Raw genomic sequence first — 19,263 nt, 5'->3', positions numbered from 1 at the left:
TTGAAAATTGGCATTCTTAAAAATATTAGTTAAAATTGAATTTCATTGAATACTGTTTTTCTTATATAATAAAGATCTACCACAATTACATGAAATTCAAAAGAACCAAAACATATAAACAAAAACTTAATAAAGTTTTAGGCTTGATATCTACAATTAAATGTCACTCCTTGTTTTTCGTGGAAACCCCCCAGATGCCAGCAGCAGATACACCACTGATCTCTTTCCATACTGCTGTGCAGAGTTTATTGTTGACCTTTCTTCTTTCACGTTTTCTTCTGGTGGTCTCTATGATACTATGATACATCCTCCTCCCTACACTTTAAGTGGACAAGAATGATCTTTGTTGAAGAAAACAACTTTAAACTGATTCATGGGCCTGGAGAGAGGCCCAGTGACAGCACTGGCAACTCTCCCAGAGGACCCACCTTCGGTTCACAGGGTGGCTCACAGTTGGCTGTAACTCCAGTCCTGAAGGAACCCAGCACTCTCTCTAGCCTCCATGGGCACTGCATTACCTGGTAGGCAGAAATGCATGCAGACATATACACACAGAAATTTTAAAATCAATGTTTTTACACATTTGCAGGAATGTGGAGGTGAATATGGTCAGCACACAGCACTGATGTGGAAATGTCTTCATGCGCTACCATGGACAATGGACATATTCAAGGAAAAGCGAAAGGACAACGACAACTGATTCATGGTGGTGATTGTACCATTTTGTAAAACTAGTTAAATTTATTTGTACACTTAAAGTTAGCAAACTCTATGGTATGTAAACTGACTTAATAAAGGCTTTTAAAATTACCTGTCTTTGTTTTTCTCTTCCAACCCCCCCACCCCCGCTCCTGTAGATAAGCTCTACAAGAATCTACAAGGTGATCTACTGCAATCTCCTTTTCAAGTCACAATTCCTCCTTTCTGTGCTTCTGCCCTAACTGGCTTGTTGGGTTTTGTTTGTTTGTTTGTTTTTTGGTTGGTTGGTTGGCTGGTTGGTTGGTTGGTTTTGATTTTGTTTTTTTGCCAAAGATTCTTCCTTTCACCTACCTGTCAAATTTCTAATTTACATAAAAAGCAAAGTCAGAATACCTCCTGCAGATTCTTGACTAATACTTCTGAGCAAAAGTTAATCAGTTTTTTTGTTTTGTTTTGTTTTATTTTGTTTTAGTTTCTTGTATAATTTTTTGGAAATTTAAACCACCTTGGTTCATTATTACAGTTAGGAATAAAAATAGTTAAAAGCTCATCTTCATAGCAAGAAAAACTGAGTTTAAAATCCCAGTTCTCCCTGCTCAGATGTAGCCCATGGCAGATAACTATCCAAGTGTGTTCCCAAGTAAGGGGAACGGGGACTGTCTCTGACATGTACTCAGTGGCTGGCTCTTTGATAACCTCCCCTTGAGGGGGGAGCAGCCTTGCCAGGCCACAGAGGAGGACAATGAAGCCAGTCCTGATGAGACCTGATAGGCTAGGGTCAGACGGAGGGGGAGGTGGGCCTCCCCTATCAGTGGACTTGGAGAGGGGCATGGGAGGAGATGAGAGAGGGAGGGTGAGATTGGGAGGGAATGAGGGAGGGTGCTACAGCTGGGATACAAAGGGAATAAACTGCAAATAATATTTAAAAAATCCCAGTTCTGTGGGTATAAGAAAAAATTTTCAGAGTATAGCTAAGGGTTATGCTAGCTTAATAAAATGATGGTTGTGTGTTCTCCACCAAGATACGTGGCCTCACTAGCCTTGGGAATTGAGTAATTGGTTTCCAGTGCTAGGTTTCCATTACTATGCATGATTCTTTTGTGTGTGTGTGTTGACCAGATTTTAAGTCCAATTAGGGAATTGTTGGTTACTGCCAAGGTATGCATGCCACTACTGCACTCTTAGAGTTATTGTGCCAAGCTTGTCATTATTGTGGTTCCTTATATCCACAGATAAGTGTAGGCCTCATCCTCCATAAAAAACAAACAAACAAAATACAAAAAAAAAAAAAACCTTCTCTTTTCAAAAGGTGAAGACTATTAAAGAAAACCATAACAAATCAAAAATAAGATTTGGGGATCCCAGTCTTGGTGAGAACCTAAGGACCTGGGATCTTTGTGGATGACAAGTGGAAAGATTGTAAGAACCAGAGGATTAGGGAGCTTGCTGTGAAACACTGTCTCCTAGTAACCCTAGAAGCGACATCCGTATGGTCGCACCATCACTGCTGCCTCATAATGTGAGCCAAACCGAACAACAGCAGTAGACATGCCAAAGAGTGTGGGTGAAAGTCCATGAGGCCTCAGCCCCCCACAAAGCACTACGGGCAACTAAGGAATACTAAAAGTGGGAGAACTGTCTTTCCCAGTGAAGAGTACGCTAACTGGTCAGCCTGAAAACGCATGAGCAGCATAGAGACTGAGCTATTTTTAGGAATTACTATGTACATACACAAGTGTATGCAACAACAATGAATGGAATAAGAGGTATTTAAAGAGTAAGGAAGGATAGGTGGAAGGAACTGGAGGAGAAATAGGAAGGGGAAAATAAGATTATAATCTCAAAAAATATATAAAGGAATAAAAGAATCCTAGTTCTACTTGCTTGCTCTGTGGCATGTAGTGAAGTATCAAGTTTCAGTTTTCTATGTTCAACTGGGAAACTATAACATAAACCTTAAAAGCTGCGGAGAAGGAAGTAAGTATGGGAAAGTTACATCAAACCTGACTAGCACTTTTCAGGAAATTGTAAGTTTTCGAATATCAGTCAGCCCTACTGGGCCCTGGATTATATGTGTATTTGTATTTTATAACACTTGCACTTTAACAAACGTCTGATATTTAGTTGACTTCAGTGAGTACGAAACTTACTTGTCATTATACAAGCACTATTGCTACATTGATGGTCTCTTTGTGCTGGCAACAGCTATGCCTCATTGTGTGAATATCTTTGGCCAGTCATTTCAATCATGGTATATGAAATTACTCATGTGAAAATTCATTCCTGCACTTCGAAAAGTTACTTAGGACCTCCCATTTTGATACCAGTTTCTTCTGACCATGTGAATTTGTATGCATTTTCCAACCATCAGTCACATGGGTACCTGAAGATGCCTCTAGGACCTCAAAGTTTAGTACATACGGACAGCTTTCTGATTAAGCCAGACTGTCCCAAATCAGGAATCATTTGTCGTGTCCTGTGATTATAAACAATTGGAAATATAATTGCACCCATCTTAAACTGTGCTGTTTAGCTTTTGTTGTCAACTTGACACAATCTAGAGTCACTTGGAAAGAGAGAAAAGCATCTGTTGAAGAACTGCCTCCGTCAAACTGCACTGTGGCCTTGGCTCACTACTGCATCTAGAGCCCACTATGGGCAGCAGCACGCCTGAGGAGCTGGGCCTGGGCTACACAGGGAAGCTAGCGGAGAGAGAAGAGAGCAAGCCGGCAAGCAGCACTCCTCCAGAGTTTCTGAGTTGGTTCCTGCTTGAGTTTCTGCCCTGCCTTCAAGGATGCACTGTGATCTGGAAGTGGGAAGTGTCAATCCTTTCCTCTCCCAGGTGCTATTAGTCATGGTGTTTATCATAGAAACGGCAAGCTAGAGCAAACTGCAAAGTGTGCTTACTGGGTGCTTACTGGGTGCCCCACAGTACACATAGGGCTTCTTAACCCACCGCTGAGTGTGTGCTGTTGTGGACATCTTCAGTTTGATTATCATACTGGAACAGCGTTCACTGACAGGGTCTTCCTCCCATTCCTCCGCTGTTGGCATCTCCTGTTCTTGACACTCCCTTGTCTCCCATCCTGCTGTTCTTAATGGCCACCTACATTCATGTTATTCACATAATTGCTTTGGATTGAATTCCAGAAAGAGGTGGCTCATTACTTTAAGAAGTCATTACCTTCTCAGCATTTCTGCTGCCAAATATTTCAACAGTGAGTTCAACATGAAACCTTAGAAGACGAGAAACCCAAGTCCAGAAATCTCGAGAATGCAAGAAATAAAGCACATACATACCGACACTTTTACATTAATTCTTGGGTTTCTCACAAAATTTGTTATCCCTCATAATAAGCACGTCTCTAACTGCCAAAGTAAAGCTGCTGTCATTTTGTAGGGACAATAATATCAAATTTGACAGATACTCTGATTTCCAAATTTAAAAGCGAAGTGATAGCTTTTTTTCTGACCCTGAGGGAAAGTAATACTTTATATTCTCTGCTAATTATCTTGTGTATATGAAACCATCATCTAACCTCTATTCCATATACACCTGATGCAAACACAGGCATGAAGGCATAGGGAAGTTTACTGTGGCTTCTTCCTCTACTTCTGGAGGAGAGTACTCATCTGCAATGGTGTAAAACACACTCGTCTTCACTTCCCACACATACTCCTTCCCTGATGCTTCTTAATCGCATCATGGACCAATCTAGCCTCAACAGCTCCCTGTTATTTCCATTATTCACTCCCAAAATTGGTCCCTCCTACAGTCCTGTTTCTCAGTATTTTTCACACTGGAATATACATCCTTGAGAATGGAGTGTTTACCTATTCTACTGCCATCACACGAAGACTAAAGATAAATTCTTTAGAATGTAGTTAGGGATTATGCTGTTTTAGTAAAGTGATAGTTGTAAATTCTCCTCCAAATATCTATGACTTCACTGGGTTTCCAGTACCGACACAATTCCCTCCTGTTGAACAGACTTTAAGCCAGTTAGAGAGCTGTTTGTTAGCACCAACATACTGTGCCACCTTTGCATCCTCAGGATTATGGTACCGTGCTCTTGGCTGGGGTTTTGCTGTTTTGTTTCATTTCTAATTTTTTAATTTTACTTTTGAGATGAGAGTATGATTACATCATTTCCCCTTCTCTTTCCTCACACCACACCTTCCCATATATCCTTCCGTGCTCTCTTTCAGATTCACGCCCCTCCCCCTTTTCATTAACTGTTGTGACTCCTGAACTTATAAGCTGCACCTGTCACGGGAAAGGCCACTTCTGAATACCTTTGACATGAGCAGTAAAAGTTGTCACAATCACACAATGTTGGTAAAACAATGACGTTGAAGGCTAAGTGTTCTGAAATGGATTAAGTCATTCCAGCAGACTTTGGAGGTGTACACTGTCAGGATCAGAGAAATGGAAGCACAAGGCAGCAGTATTCGTTTTCCACGCTCCCATGCTCAAGTTTAAGCAAAATCAACATTTTAAGTTGGGCGGTGAAGACGAACATCCATTGCTATTTTCTCTTAACATTACTACTTCCAAGATGTGAAAGAAAAAAAAATTAAAAGCTAAATATAAACACATTTACCCTAACACACGCACATCTCATTAAAAGTTCAGAAATGGGGTGTCTTTATGTTTTTTGAGTGTCAGTAATTATCAAGAGGAGTAGTGAAATGCTATAATTTTGTATTTAAATTTTTATTGGAAACATTCATTTGAACTTTAGTTAGTGGGAAAATCGTTGTCTTACTAACATAAATCTTTTCCTTCCAGCTGCAGGATTCAGTAAACCCACGGTTTATTCTCTGAATTGTCCACTAGATGTCAGAAAATTGTTACCGCCCAGAGCGTGGTCACTGGATTAGCCCAACAATATGCAAATTGCTTTCCACTGGACCCCTAGCAACGATGGCTTTTCCACAGATGTCACTGTTTTTTGTTTTTTTTTAAGCAAAACAATATTTTTAAGCTGGAAAAGAGAAATCTGACATTACCATGGCAATAAATATTAGGTATGAGCCTACTAATGATATGTTCTACTGAGCAGCTTCACCTTGCAGAACAGCTGCAGGTCCTTGGGATGGGGGCCGCTCACAGGCTCTATCCTTCCTGATGCTGGAGAGACACAAGAGGTAAGCCCTGGTCTCCATCTGCATCTATCTTGGTCCTTTGGACTCTCAAGAGGGCCGGCTCCCACGCCCAGTTCGCTAAAGCTGATTTTATTTTGATTTGGTGTGAAATTTGTTTGTTTGTTTGTTTGTTTTTGTTTTTTTCTGGTGCTATTGATCAGACCCATAACTTCATACATGCTAGGCAGATAATCTGCTAATGAACTCCATCTCGGGCCCTTGGCTACAAACTGGGATTAATTAACTGTACAGTAATTAATTCATTAACTATAGATTAATACAGTGCTCATGTTCTAGATGGCATTTAACCCTGTGTCTATTATTTAAGTGCTGTGACTATACACGCTGCTCCCTTTCTAGATCTCTCACGGATGTGAATTTGTTTACACTGAAAGCCCAGAGGAATGCTGCACAGTTTACCTCGGCGCCCCTTCCAGGTGCACAGAAGCTGGAGAACACAATGCTATACATAATTTGCTCATAAATTGTTGCCTGATTAATGAGCCATATCCATCTCTCTCTTTATCTACATAAAAAAATTATCTCTCCTGGTATCATCCCTACCTCACTGTATATTTGATAGAAGAGTTGGAAAAACATAACACATTCTATGGCAGACCAACCCCAAAACCATACCTGCAGCTCAGGATTAAATTGTGTTTCAGCTCAGCAAGCATTGGCTGGTATTTTGAAGAAAAACAAAACAAAATTCACAATGCACACACTAGAATTTTCCATTAATTAATGAATTGATTGATTTTCCAGTTAATTTAATCTCACAAGCCTTCATGAGTATAAATTTGACTCTAGGGTTCTTAAGTATAGAACCTAAATGCCATGTCTCCTCTCTCCTCCTCTTTAGCCCCTCACTCCTTTCCAGCTCTCTGTTGGGTTTCTGGATTCAGCAAGAAGAGCTTCCTTAAGGCAGCTGGAGGCAGTGTGGTCTCTCAGCCCATCAGACTGCTTTTCATGCAGACCTTTCTTGAAAGCACTATGGCTTTTGCCAACATGGCTCCCTAAAGACAAACTGGAGCATGGAGGACAAGTGAGGAAAGTTCAGGTCTGCTAACTTTTGGGTGATGTGATTGTGAAGATGGTAATGTTCAAGTAAATTGCATGCTTCTCTGGGTAACCAATATGTGATGCTGTTTTAACATATTCAAAAGTATATAAGTGGTACAATAAGTATTCAAAAGCCATTTGCCAAGTTCAACTATTAAATCCAAGTCTTTTTTTATTTATATCTCTACATATTTCCTTTTTCTCAAACATGGTTTATTTTGAAGCAAACACCATATTATCATAGTATTCATCTGTCAATATTTTAATTTAGTGAAATTTTTTAAAGAAGACAAAACCATTGAAAGCATTTAAAGCAGTGTGTGTGTGTTGTCTAGGTCAGTTCATTACTAAATTATTTGGCCCTGGAGAATGTGGGTAGGCATGGAAGAACGGACTTCAATTTCCAGAAAATAACTTAGGAGGAAAACCTCATTAAAAAGGCTATAAAGAGAGTCAGCATGGCCCCACTGTTCTTGTTCAATAGTTTCATCTCTGCCGAAACTGTTTTTAGAAAAAAAAAAATACTCTACATGAAATGTTAGCAGCTTAGAGAGTCAAGATGCTAGAGCGTGGTCACTGCAGTGACGGCAGAAGTCCACTACCGCCTGACAAGCTGTGGGACAGTGGTGACTGGGTGGCAGAGAAAGGCAGAGCACCACAAAGGCAGCTGACTTTAGAGAGGGCAGCTGGGGAGCAGGCCTGCGGACTGCCTCCCCTCAGGAGAGCCAGCGTGGCACAGAGGCTCTGACCCCACAGCAGAGGAGCTTCTGTGCAGCCTGAGCGGCACACGCCTCTGCAAGGAGCCGTTCTCCTGATGTGTATGAAAACTTCCCAAATTTGGTGAGCGAGAAACATTCTAAGCCATTGTCCAACAGGGCTGGCTATCTCCCAGTGATTTTCTGGGGCATAAACCTGCAGGTGTGCAGGGGTGCATACAGGGAAAGAAAACATTTAAACACAAGGATTCTTTTTTTTAAAACATTCTTTATTAATTACACTTTATTCACTTTGTATCCCCCCTGTGGTTCCCTCCCTCCTCCCGTCCCAATCCCTCCCTTCCTCCACCCTCTGCATGCATGCCCCTCCCCAAGTCCACTGATAGGAACACAAGGATTCTTTATCTTTGAGAGTTTCAAAGGCTGTGGTGGCTAATGGCAGAGTTAGAAGGGCATTTGGTGGCTGGCTGCAGCTCTGGTCCCTGCAGAGCACCTGTGGCAGCAGAAATCCAGACACGCGGAGAACTGAGGATGACTACATGGAAGGGATGTTTGCACCAGCCAGAACCGGCTGAAAGCCACATACCGATACATTGCAGCGCAGGAAACTGACAGCCGCTGTTTTCCTTCAAGTTGTTCCAGATTTATCACTAGATACATTCATGGTCAGCTTCACCCTCAGGAGCCTCGTTATCCTGCACAGCCCGTCCCTCCCAAGTATGACATCCACACCAGCTTTGCCATTCTGTCTGGAGTCACTGCTTCCACAGGTTCTTCATTTTGTGTTCCCAAAACAGCAGAACTCAGGGAGATCAGCACTGACTCCCTTCATCACCATCCTCTTCTTCCCCTCCTTCTTCACCCAGATAATTCTATTAGCAGTTTTCCTCAGTAAGAGGCACAACCACATCCATTTCCCAATACAAAACATCCACTATTTGGTCCTTTCTCTTATGTTCACTTTTCTGATGGAGTGGAAACAGGCGTGTGGGGGGCGTTTACACACTTGATTCAATGATTAATCATAGTGCCACAAATTATTTATTTATCATTTATTTATCTAGTTTCCTATCTATCAATGGATCAGTTGATCAATTGATCGGTTGGTTGGTTTTGAGTTTTGAGATTTTCTGAGACAAAGTGTCTTTGAGAAGCCCTGGCTGACTTGGAACTCACTCTGTAGACCAGGCTGGCCTCTAAATCAAAGAGATCCACCCACCTCTGCCTCCTGAGCACTGGAATTAAAGGCGTGTGCCACCACAGCCACCTCCACCGTAGCCACTATCTGGCCTTATTCTTATTTTTAATTGATGCATAAAATTATATTTTTATGGAGTAAACATGATATGCTACAATGCACATAGTTTATAACATGGCTAAATCAAGCTAATTTGACTGTGTAGTACTTCATTTACTTTTTAGAACACAAACTGTCTCTTAGCAGAAAAATGATCATCATTATTTCGACACATACTGCACTGTACATTGAATCTCCTGATCTTGTTGCCCCCTGAGCAGCAGGGTTACAGTGTGCCCTTCTGTCTGTAGGGCATGTGCTGCTCTCGTGGGGATATGAGCTCACAAGCAACCCCAGAATGGGAGTTTATTAGCCTCACCTCACCTTTCCCGCATTACATTTCAGGCATGGGTTTGCTGCCCTCGTCCCAGCAAGCATCTATGTATGCTTTCCTAAAGGTCAGTCACCCTTTCAAGTAAGAACACCGGGAACATGGATGTAGCAGACAGACCTACATTTAAATTTTACTCTGTCTCTTACAAGCTGGTGATTTTGTAAAGTTCACGCCTCATCCAGCTTTCTCATCCACAGACTGGGCATGGCATTAATAAAAGGCTTCACTCTGAGCACTCTTAGGAGGATTAAGAAAATATTAAAGCACTTACGCTATATTTGACCTGTGTTTAATATGTGTGAACTGTCTGAGACAGAAAGTGAAGTGAGGAGCTGGAGAGATGGCTCAGAGGTTAAGAGCACTGTCTGCTCTTCCAGAGGTCCTGAGTTCAATTCCCAGCAACCACATGGTGGCTCAGCACCATCTGTAAAGAGATCTGGTGCCCTCTTCTGGTGTGCAGACACACATGCTTACACAATAAATAAAAAAATAAATAAATCTTAAAAAAATTAAGTAAAGTGAGAAATTAATAGACACCCCAAGGCAAAACGATAGGATGTGTGTTCTGGCTAGTTTTATGTCAACTTGACACAAGCTAGAGTCCTCTAAAAGGAGAAAACTCATTTGAAATGAGATTGATGGCAGAGGGGGCACAGCCCCTCCTCCAACGATGGGTGGTGCTATTCCTGGGCTGGTGATCCTGGGTTCTAGAAATAAGCATGCTGAGCAAAGCCATGGGAGCAAACCAACAAGCAGCACCCCTCTATGGCCTCTGCATCAGCTCCTGCCTCCAGACTCCCATGCTGTCTTCACTTCCTTTGATGATGTGCTGTGATGTGGTAGCTTAATCCGAACAAATCCTTTCCTCCCCGAGTGCTTTGGTCATTGTGTTTCATCATAGCAATAGAAACCATAATGTGCCACTGTCCTCACTCTTCACCCCTTCTCCCTAAAATGCACACACATGTGCATGCACACACAGAGGAAGCAACAGAGAAAATGGGTGAATCAACAAAGCAGATAAATGGGCCTTAATCCGATAGTTAGGATGTTCAGTCACCAGCAGCCAGAGCTGATTGCTGTTCCCAGGCTTCAGCTGTGTTCCGCTATTGATCGCTTTCCCTCCTTGGCAGCTTGCATTGCACCTTCTGGTTCTACGAAAGCTCGTGCTCAGGCAGGAGGGTTTCCAGCCAGATTCAACTAGAAGCCTCCACACCCTGTGTCTAAAGAGTGTGGTGTCTCCAGCATTATGGACTGACCTTCAACTTCTGCCAGATAACCAGAGACAGCGGCAATAGACTTCATTGTTTGGACTCCACTTTCCTTGTTTCTGCAGTGATTCCAGGTTATATGCTCACAGCTGAGTATTTGGAACTAAAGACCGCATATTAGAAAGACTGCAGCGTTTGTCCTTCTGGTTATGGGTTGCCTAGTTACATCCATTTATCTGCAATTTATATAAATTCATCTTTCTTTACAGCCAAATACTTCCATTGTGTATTTGTACAGTATTTATTGTTTCATTATCTATTCATCAGTTGAAGGAAATTTGTATTGATTCCCTTTCTTAGCTATTGTGAATAGAGCAGCAATGAACATGGCTGAGCAAGTATCTGTAGAGTAGAATGTTGAGTCCTTTGGACATATGCCTAGGAGTAGTATAGCTGAGCCATAGTCAATTTATTTTAGGTCCTTTATAATTCCCCACTCTGATTTCTGGCTGCACCAGTTTGCAATCCTAACAATACTGAACAAGGTTCCCTTTCTTCACATCCTCACCAGCATTTGTTGTTTATAATTATAATCTCTGATTTCCAAAAGAAAAAACTTTAGATGAAGACGTATGGTACAGAGTCTAAAAGAATATTGAAAAGGCATATAAACAAAGGAAAATATCCCCATTCAATTTGGGGCCACTTGGGTACTAATTCAGACTTATCAAAATTCTTAAGGGAGATAAAGAATGTATTAATCATGAGGAAGAGATGGCTAATTCCTTGAATGGCTATAAGTGGATTATCAAATCTTAAAATTGGTAAAAGAGGACAGAAAGAAGATTTTTTTTTTCCTGGTCAGGCAAAATCAAAAGTAAAAACAGTGTCATCAATAATGCTGGTGACAGTTCCTCCTTTAGATATGTGTTCTCCATTGTCTGCAGATGACCCTGAAGCATGGGGAGAAGAACTTGATAATCAATGTAATCTTTAAGACTCTCCACTTTTTGCTGAAAACTTATGAGAGAACCTATGAAAAAGCTAACTTTATAATCTAGGCAAGCCAGGGCAGAACAGTGAAAATAAATTTGTTTCTTAATTCCTCAGGACCTGTGCTTGATATCGCCAAAGAGCTAACCAGTCTATTTAAAACTCTAGAAGAGATGACGCTGGACAGTCCCTCACATATTATCTTGAGGTGCAAGAAAAGAATTACAGTAATTTGAATCCAGGCTAAAAGAGGCATTTGTGTATCAAGCAGAGTCTTCACTGCATTTAAACTGACTTATTTTTCCCACTAAATTGTCTCCTACGGGGATCATAGCACAAGAGGATGAACCATTTGAATTATTTATTTACACCTTAAGGGCCATAAAATAGTAATTGCTTATCTTATTCTTCTTGCTCACTTAATAAATCGGGGGGGAGAACACCCAATGTTAACAATTATATGATCCTTGCTGCATTATATTACCCTAATTAACAATCAGTTCTTAAGAGCACTACAGAACTGTATAGATTTCCAAATTTCAATTGCAGATTACTTGGAACAATGGGAAAGCATTATCCATCTGGTAAGCTATGAGGTTCTCTTATTTATTGTTTGTTTGTTTGTTTGTTTAATTTAATTTTATTTATATATTTGTGGAGAGCCACTTATTTGTCAGGCTGCTTTGTTATTGAGCTCTCAGGGAAAAACATTTTTTCACCCTGGCCTTCACCTGGAGGCAGGGATAGGCAGGATGTTTTACCAAGTTCACTTGCTTTTGTTTGTGTGAGGATTACGCAGACAGGTGGTTGAGGTAAACAAATTTGACTTCTCCATGAACCCCTTCATTGTATTGAGGTGCTTTGCTCTGACTATAAAAAGGGACTGCAGAATAAACCAGAGTGACAGTTTCTACTGGCAGCCTTCTCTAACAGATCCCATGTGTAGTGTGTTGGTTTTTTATTTTCTTTCAATCCTCACTCCCCACTCAAGAACTGTTCAACTGTGCCGGTGGGCTCCCGCATATATTTATTTATTACAATTTATTCACTTTGTATCCCTGCTGCAGCCCCCTCCCTTGTCTCTTCCCATTCCCACCCTCCCTCCACATCTCCCCCTATGCCCTTTCCCTAGTCCCCTGATAGGCGAGGACCTCCTCCCCTTCTATCTGACCCTAGCTTATCAGGTCTCATCAAGGCTGGCTGCATCATCTTCCTCTGTGGCCTGGTAAGGCTACACCTCCCAGGGGTAGGTGATCAAAGAGCAGGCCACTGAATTCATGTCAAAGGCAGCCCCTGTACCCCTTACTAGGGAACCTACTTAAAAAACTGAGCAGCCAATGGGCTTCCTTTGAACGGGGCAGGGGGAGGGGAGAAGGGATGATAGGGACAGTCTACAACCTCTCCATGTACGGTGCTTAGTTGGAGTATTGGTCTCTGCAGACCATCCTGGGTCTGGTATGTTGGCTCTGTTGTTTATGATATTCTCTTACATGAACCAAATTTGTGATTATAAAAATTGTCCAACTCTCTTTGATTACACAGACAGATATTTACTTTATTGATAGCTCATCTACTAAAATAGGAGGTAATGGTCCAGATATACATTAATCTATTAGTGCTTCTTTTTCCTCATCCCAACAATTGGTACTAGCTGTTTTGATTCATCTATTATGGTTAATTCATAGTTTCAAATTTATATAAAAACCTTAAATAGAGTTTCAGATTCTGCTTGTGTTGTAGGATTATTTCCAGCAATAGATTCACATTCTTGCACACTCTAGCCTTCCGTTTTTACGGAAGGAAATAAGCAAGCTGATGCATTAACTTGCCTTAAGTTAGAAGAAAATTGGGAAGGGGCATGCATCTGTCATGGCAGATGGATCCACTGGAACATTGTGGATTCCTCTTCAGCTCCTCCAGCCCCAGGCCATCAAGTATGATGGCAGAGGGTGAGGAGACACTGGAATTCACCAGAAAGATAGCAAACTTGCAGCTAAAAGGCAAAAGGAGATATTGACCCTATCATCAGAAGTCAAGTCTGCCCACCTGCCAAATTAAGGCCTTGTGCACCAAGGGAGAACTTATTCTAAAAAACATACAGAGCCCCATGCCACCTGAGAATCTCTTTCTGGCAATGCTAGCTGCTTTGACTTGTGCGTCTGTTGTGAGTGTTATTGGGCTTATGTTCTTCATTTTCCTTTGCTTCAACTTGTAGTTTGTGAATCCAGGGCCTCTTGCATGCTAGGCAAGGGCTCTACCTGTATACTTCCGGCCCCAAGGACATTAAGTATTCAAATTTACTGCTGCAGGTTCAATAGATGTGTGTTGAAATACAGTTTAAATTTTTGTTATATTTGCTTATTAATTATTATACGTTGTATATATGTAAGTATATATTCATGTATGTATGTATATGGAATAGAATGCGTATGTGACAAAACCCCTATGGAGGTTAGTGGGGAACTTGTGAGAATCAGTTCTGTCTTCTACCACATGGGTCTCAAAGATCACATTCACATTGTCAGGCTTGGTGGCGAGTGTCTTTACTCACTGAGCCACCTTGCTATCCATGAAACACGATTTTCAACATTTAAAACAAACTTTCTATTGGTTCTTTGTGAATTTCACATTATGCACCCAAATCCCACTCATCTCTCCTTCCTCTCTTTCCTGCCCTCCACCATTGCAACACGCTCCCCCATCAGAGAAAAATAAATCTCATTATGGAAGCTGTAGTTGTGTCCCACAGTGTTCTGTTTTGTCTACACTTCTTTGCCTGCAAATGTTCTTTGCAATGACTCATGGGTCTGGTCTGGGGCCTCTGGCTTCTGCTACTCTAGCAATACTGAAACCTCACTGAGACTCCTCTAGGATATCCTGATGTTTCCCTGTGTCATGGAGATTCTGTCGTTTTGGATCTGTAGGACAGAGCCCTTCATGCACTGCAACAGCTGACTGATGGGTTAGATGTTGGGGTGGGCCAACTCGAATCTGGATCTGGGCTAAGAGGTATCTAAGCCCATCACCCACTGACGTCCCCACTCTTACGCCTTTGGGCCCAGCTTACCAGCCACACTCGTCTCAGGGGTTTGTTTTTGTTTGTTTGTTTGTTTGTTTGTTTGTTTTGGTCAGGGAGTGTTAAGCTACTAATCATTCAGCTGCTCCCAGGTCAGAACACTGAGTGTAGATGCAGACTCGCTTCTCTCTGCCACCACTGACACACATGTGTCACAGCAGCTACACGTGCAATGCCTCCGGGGAAAAGATTTCCCCTTCTCATAGGACACCGTAACATTTACATTCCTATTAAAGGCAAATATTGGCTTATGTTCTACAAGGTACCAGAACTACTACTCATGTGGGTTTCTTTTAAAGCTATTCTCTGTATTTTCCTGATCAGAATGCTAATGTAACAAACAGTACTGGACTTAGTTTGGATCCCTGTTCTAATGTTATGAATTATGTTTATAATTTGCTTGTTTGTAGGCTACTCATGCATCAAATGTCAATTAGGTTTATCTACAACATCTCAAATCAAATCCACTCTCGATACCCTGCATTTAAAGAATAAATGGGAAAGGAGAGTGGCCCACAAGTGTAACCATGTGAGGAGAATTCTGAGGGCTTGTGAGAAATGCTAAGAAAATAAGACAAGAGCCTTGTGGCCTCAGTTTCTACAAAACACGGAATTGTTCCTGGAATATGTTTTCATGTTTCTCCCAAGCATAGTGGATAGGACTGAGTTTACCTCAGATTATTCACTACAACGGGCTATTTTTATTTCTTTCTATGCCTCTATGGAAAAGCATGGTTTTACTTTGTGTAGCTTTTCTGCCTTGGGCGGCTTGTCCTTGTGATTGTGTGCTTTACTCATTTGACTTTTCCTAACCCTCAGAGTATAAAACGTATGGTGCTCTGAATCCACCTCTGGAGCAGTACACTGTAATGAAGTTTTCCTGAGAGATTGTTCTGTTAGGTGGAAATATCGCCTATGGGGCCATGTGTTGGAACACGACCTGGTGGCAATACTTGGAAGGAGTACACTTAGGAAAGCAAGCTCTTGTACTTGCAACCTGGAACTACTTTAGCCAGAGATTTTTGCTTCCTAACCCCCCAAGATGTGAATAGGCTGTGAAAGGGTTACACTAACTTTGTAACCTGTATGTCTTCTAAAGCTTATAGTTTTGAGTTTTAGGTCCAGGTTAAGCTAAAGCCTCTTAGTACCTTTCCAGAGAATGGAGGAATGTGACCCTATCTGTGAGGACAGATAGAAAAAAAGCGAGCAAGCAATGAACTTCACTCAGCAAAAAGAACGACCAGACCCTTGTCTTCAAGATAGTGTTTCTTAGCAATGAACCCAGATGGCTTTAATCCTTCTTCTGAGTAGCTCCTGACCTCCAGCCAAAGGATGGGCTAACCACCCCCACCTTCAATTGCAGCTGCATCCACACTTGGCAGGACTGGCCAAGCTTGAGCACCTAAGACTAACCAATTATCTTACTTTATAGCTTCCTCATCCAATCCTAAATTGCCAAGACTGCAACTTCAAATCTCCTACAATTTTTCTTTAAAAACCTAAAGCCTTTGTCTCCCGGGGCCACTCTTTGCTGACCAGCAGGGGTGACCCCATTGCGCAATGGTTAATAAACCTCTTGCTTTTGCAACAGTCTTGGTCTGGGGGAGTTTCTGGGAAGGGCACGATCTTGAACTCCTGAGCTGTGAGATTCCAGGTCTTACAGCTGCAAGCTCCTGCCATTGACCTGATCTAACCACTGGTCTTTCCCTAATAAGAAAGGCTGAGGGCATCTGAGTTATGACCAAAAATCAATCCTTCCTCCTTTAACTACTTTGTTTTTGTCAGGTATGTAGTGCCAGTGATATATATAAAAAATAACTAATACGGAGGTAATAAGAAATTTACAAAACTGATCTTTAAGAGATTTGAAACTATGTAAATATAACAAGAATCAGAGATAGGGTAGATTACCTTTAGAAAGAATGGAGGAGTGAAAAACAAAGATGACAGTGGCTGCCCGCATCTGCTGCAGAGTTCCAAGGAATCTGAGAGACTCAACAGTGCACCTATGCACGGAAAAGGTGATGCAAGGGTGAAAGATGAGTCTGCAGAGCTAGCAATAGTTCTAGAACACCTGAGAAGAAGAATGAGGAGGAGAAGGAGGAAGAAGAAAGAAAGGGGAGGAGAAGGAGAAAGAAGAAATAAAAAGAGAAGAAGAAGAAGAAGAAGAAGAGGAAGAGAAAGAGGAAGAAAGAAGAAGAAAGGCAAGTCTTACGGGAAGATGCTTTTAAAAAATGGACTCACATAACTGTAAAGATGGTAGAACGGAGCCACACTGTGGAGGATGAAGAACCTATACCTTTTACCAGGGCATCTCAGCCAGCAGACAGCACCAGAAAGGTCGTGCCAGATGAGCGGTGGGGCTGCTGGCACTGATGACAGAATGATGTGCTGTGGCCTGGAACTCCTGCAGAAATATGCCATCACTCAATACCAGGCCAGCGAGCCAGCTCCCATGCTGCTTGCCCTGCTGGAGATGGGGAGCTCAGGGCAGCAGCATGGGCCCACATCCTACAAGCATAACAATGGAGCCTGGCGAGCCTCAGCATGGCAGGCATCATGGCAAGGGCAGACACTTCTGCAGCAGCAGGAGCTTGCATAGAACCTGTCCATGGACATCCCGTCCAGCCACACCACCCCAACTCTGGGCAACAACAGAATATCCAAGACAAATATATAAAGGGCAATGAAGCTCCATTTGTCATGGTATTAATGACTGCAGACTCACAGTTGAGAAAGAGGGACATAAAAGGCTTATGTGACCACCCTTACTATCACCCCTGCCACCCTCCTCCAAAAGTAACAGTCTAGACAGAAGCCATAAAGGAGAACTTCAAAAATTGTGATATGGATGCAAAAGTGTAGCTCTCCACATTTGATGGCTTTTCGTGGGGGTATGGGTGGGAAAAGACTATTTTTTAAGGAACTGACCACTGGGAGTTTGTCCATGCTCCAGTGAACATATAGACAATACAGAGTATACTTGTTTTTTCTTCTTTGTTTTAGGGGGGTTGAGAGGTTATGAGAATGGGGATGTGGACCCCAGAGAAGTGAAAAGTGAATGTGATCAGGGTTCATGATGTGAAATTCCCAAATAATGAATAAAAATATTATGAAAAAAAGAGACTGGAACAGGAGTGGGAACACAGTGGACTGCAGACAGCCAGGGCACAGTTTGATTCATCCTCTGGGCAGAAAGGGACCCCATCTCCAATCACCATGTATCTTGATGCTGTAGAGCTCATCTCTTAGCCAAACGATTTGAAACATTTAAACTCTACCTTAAGGCTAGTTAAACACAGACATGTTTATTTGGTTACTGGTCATTCATCTTTGATGTTCTAAAACTATTCTTTACCCATGTTCATAAGCAAGTATCTCTTGTAAGTAGAATTGTGGGTTTTTACCCTGAAGACTTTTTTAAGGACTACATAAATTCCATAAAACAGGTGACACTAAAGAATTCAGGCATTTAAATAAGTGTGTAGCTGAAAACACCAGTCAGAATAGTGGTGTTTTGCTAAGATTTTAGACAAAGTTAAGAATGTCTTAAGTAAGTCTTTTCTGACAAGCGACTAGTGGTGCAAACCATTTTCTTCACATCTTAGTTGTTTTGCCCCAAAGCATTACTGCTAGAAATAATCCCCCACTAGTAGCTTTAAATAACTTCTTCCAGCTCTCAGGGTCTAGAGATTTCATTAAACAGAGGTTTAGATTCTTCCTCTGCTAGATGAGTTGATCCCAGTAGCAGACTGTAATTGTTAAAAATGTTAAATGATTTACGTGCAAAGCTAATGTCTAGGACATGATTAGAACCGGTGCAATGAGCACAGATCACACGCTGCATTTTTGCCTGGAAACATGTGTGTGGCAATCATAGGAGCATTTCTTATTAGCTTTACTTTGATGCTCTCATGATAATATATGGAAGTAAGTTTTTCCTTGCATTTCCAACAACATATGTACTGAAAAAATAGAATAATTAAAAAATAATCAAATTAGATCATTCTTTTTGGAGGCTGGTTTGGTGTTAATTTGGCTTGGGTTTTTTGTTGTTGTTTCTTTGTTGTTTGTTTGAGACATATGTTCATTGTGTGCTCTTGACGTGTCTGGGACTTGATATGTAGAAAAGGCTGGCTCTGACCTTGTTACACTGAAAGGGTTAGGCTAACTTTGTAACCTATTATCTTCTAAAGCCTATAGTTTTGAGTTTTAGGTCCAGGTTAAGCTAAAGCCTCTTAGTACCTTTCCAGAGAATGGAGGAATGTGACCCTCTCTGTGAGGACAGATATAAAAAAAGGCAAGAAAGCAATGACCTTCACTCAGCAAAAGAAGGACCAGACCCTTGTCCTTGAGATAGCGTTTCCTAGCAACAAACCTAGACTTCTTCTGAGTAGCTTTTGACCTCCAGCCAAAAGTCTGTAGCCCCTAATCTTCAAGGATGAGCTAACCACCCCCACCTTCAATTGCAGCTGCATCCACACTTGGCAGGACTGGCCAAGCTTGAGCACCTAAGACTGACCAATTATCTTACTTTATAGCTTCCTCATCCAATCCTAAATTGCCAAGACTGCAACTTCAAATCTCCCGCAATTTTTCTTTAAAAACCTAAAGCCTTTGTCTCCGGGTGCCACTCTTTGCTGACCAGCAGGGGTGACCCCATTGTGCAATGGTTAATAAACCTCTTGCTTTTGCAATGAGTCTTGGTCTGGGGGAGTTTCTGGGAA

General features: G+C 41.7%; 1 non-coding gene across 1 annotated transcript; it reads right to left on the bottom strand.

The window, feature by feature from the left end:
• Nucleotides 1-14,594: 14,594 nt before the first annotated feature.
• Nucleotides 14,595-14,724, bottom strand: LOC132654972 (small nucleolar RNA SNORA17). Its single transcript, XR_009592572.1, has one exon. It is a non-coding gene; the product is annotated as a small nucleolar RNA SNORA17 (small nucleolar RNA).
• Between the last annotated feature and the right edge of the window lie 4,539 nt (nucleotides 14,725-19,263).

Source organism: Meriones unguiculatus, chromosome 6 (assembly GCF_030254825.1).
Source record: "Meriones unguiculatus strain TT.TT164.6M chromosome 6, Bangor_MerUng_6.1, whole genome shotgun sequence".
In the NCBI taxonomy this organism is placed as follows: Eukaryota; Metazoa; Chordata; class Mammalia; order Rodentia; family Muridae; genus Meriones; species Meriones unguiculatus.
Note: the sequence above shows the minus strand (reverse complement) of the source record. Positions and strands in the feature narration are given on the sequence as shown.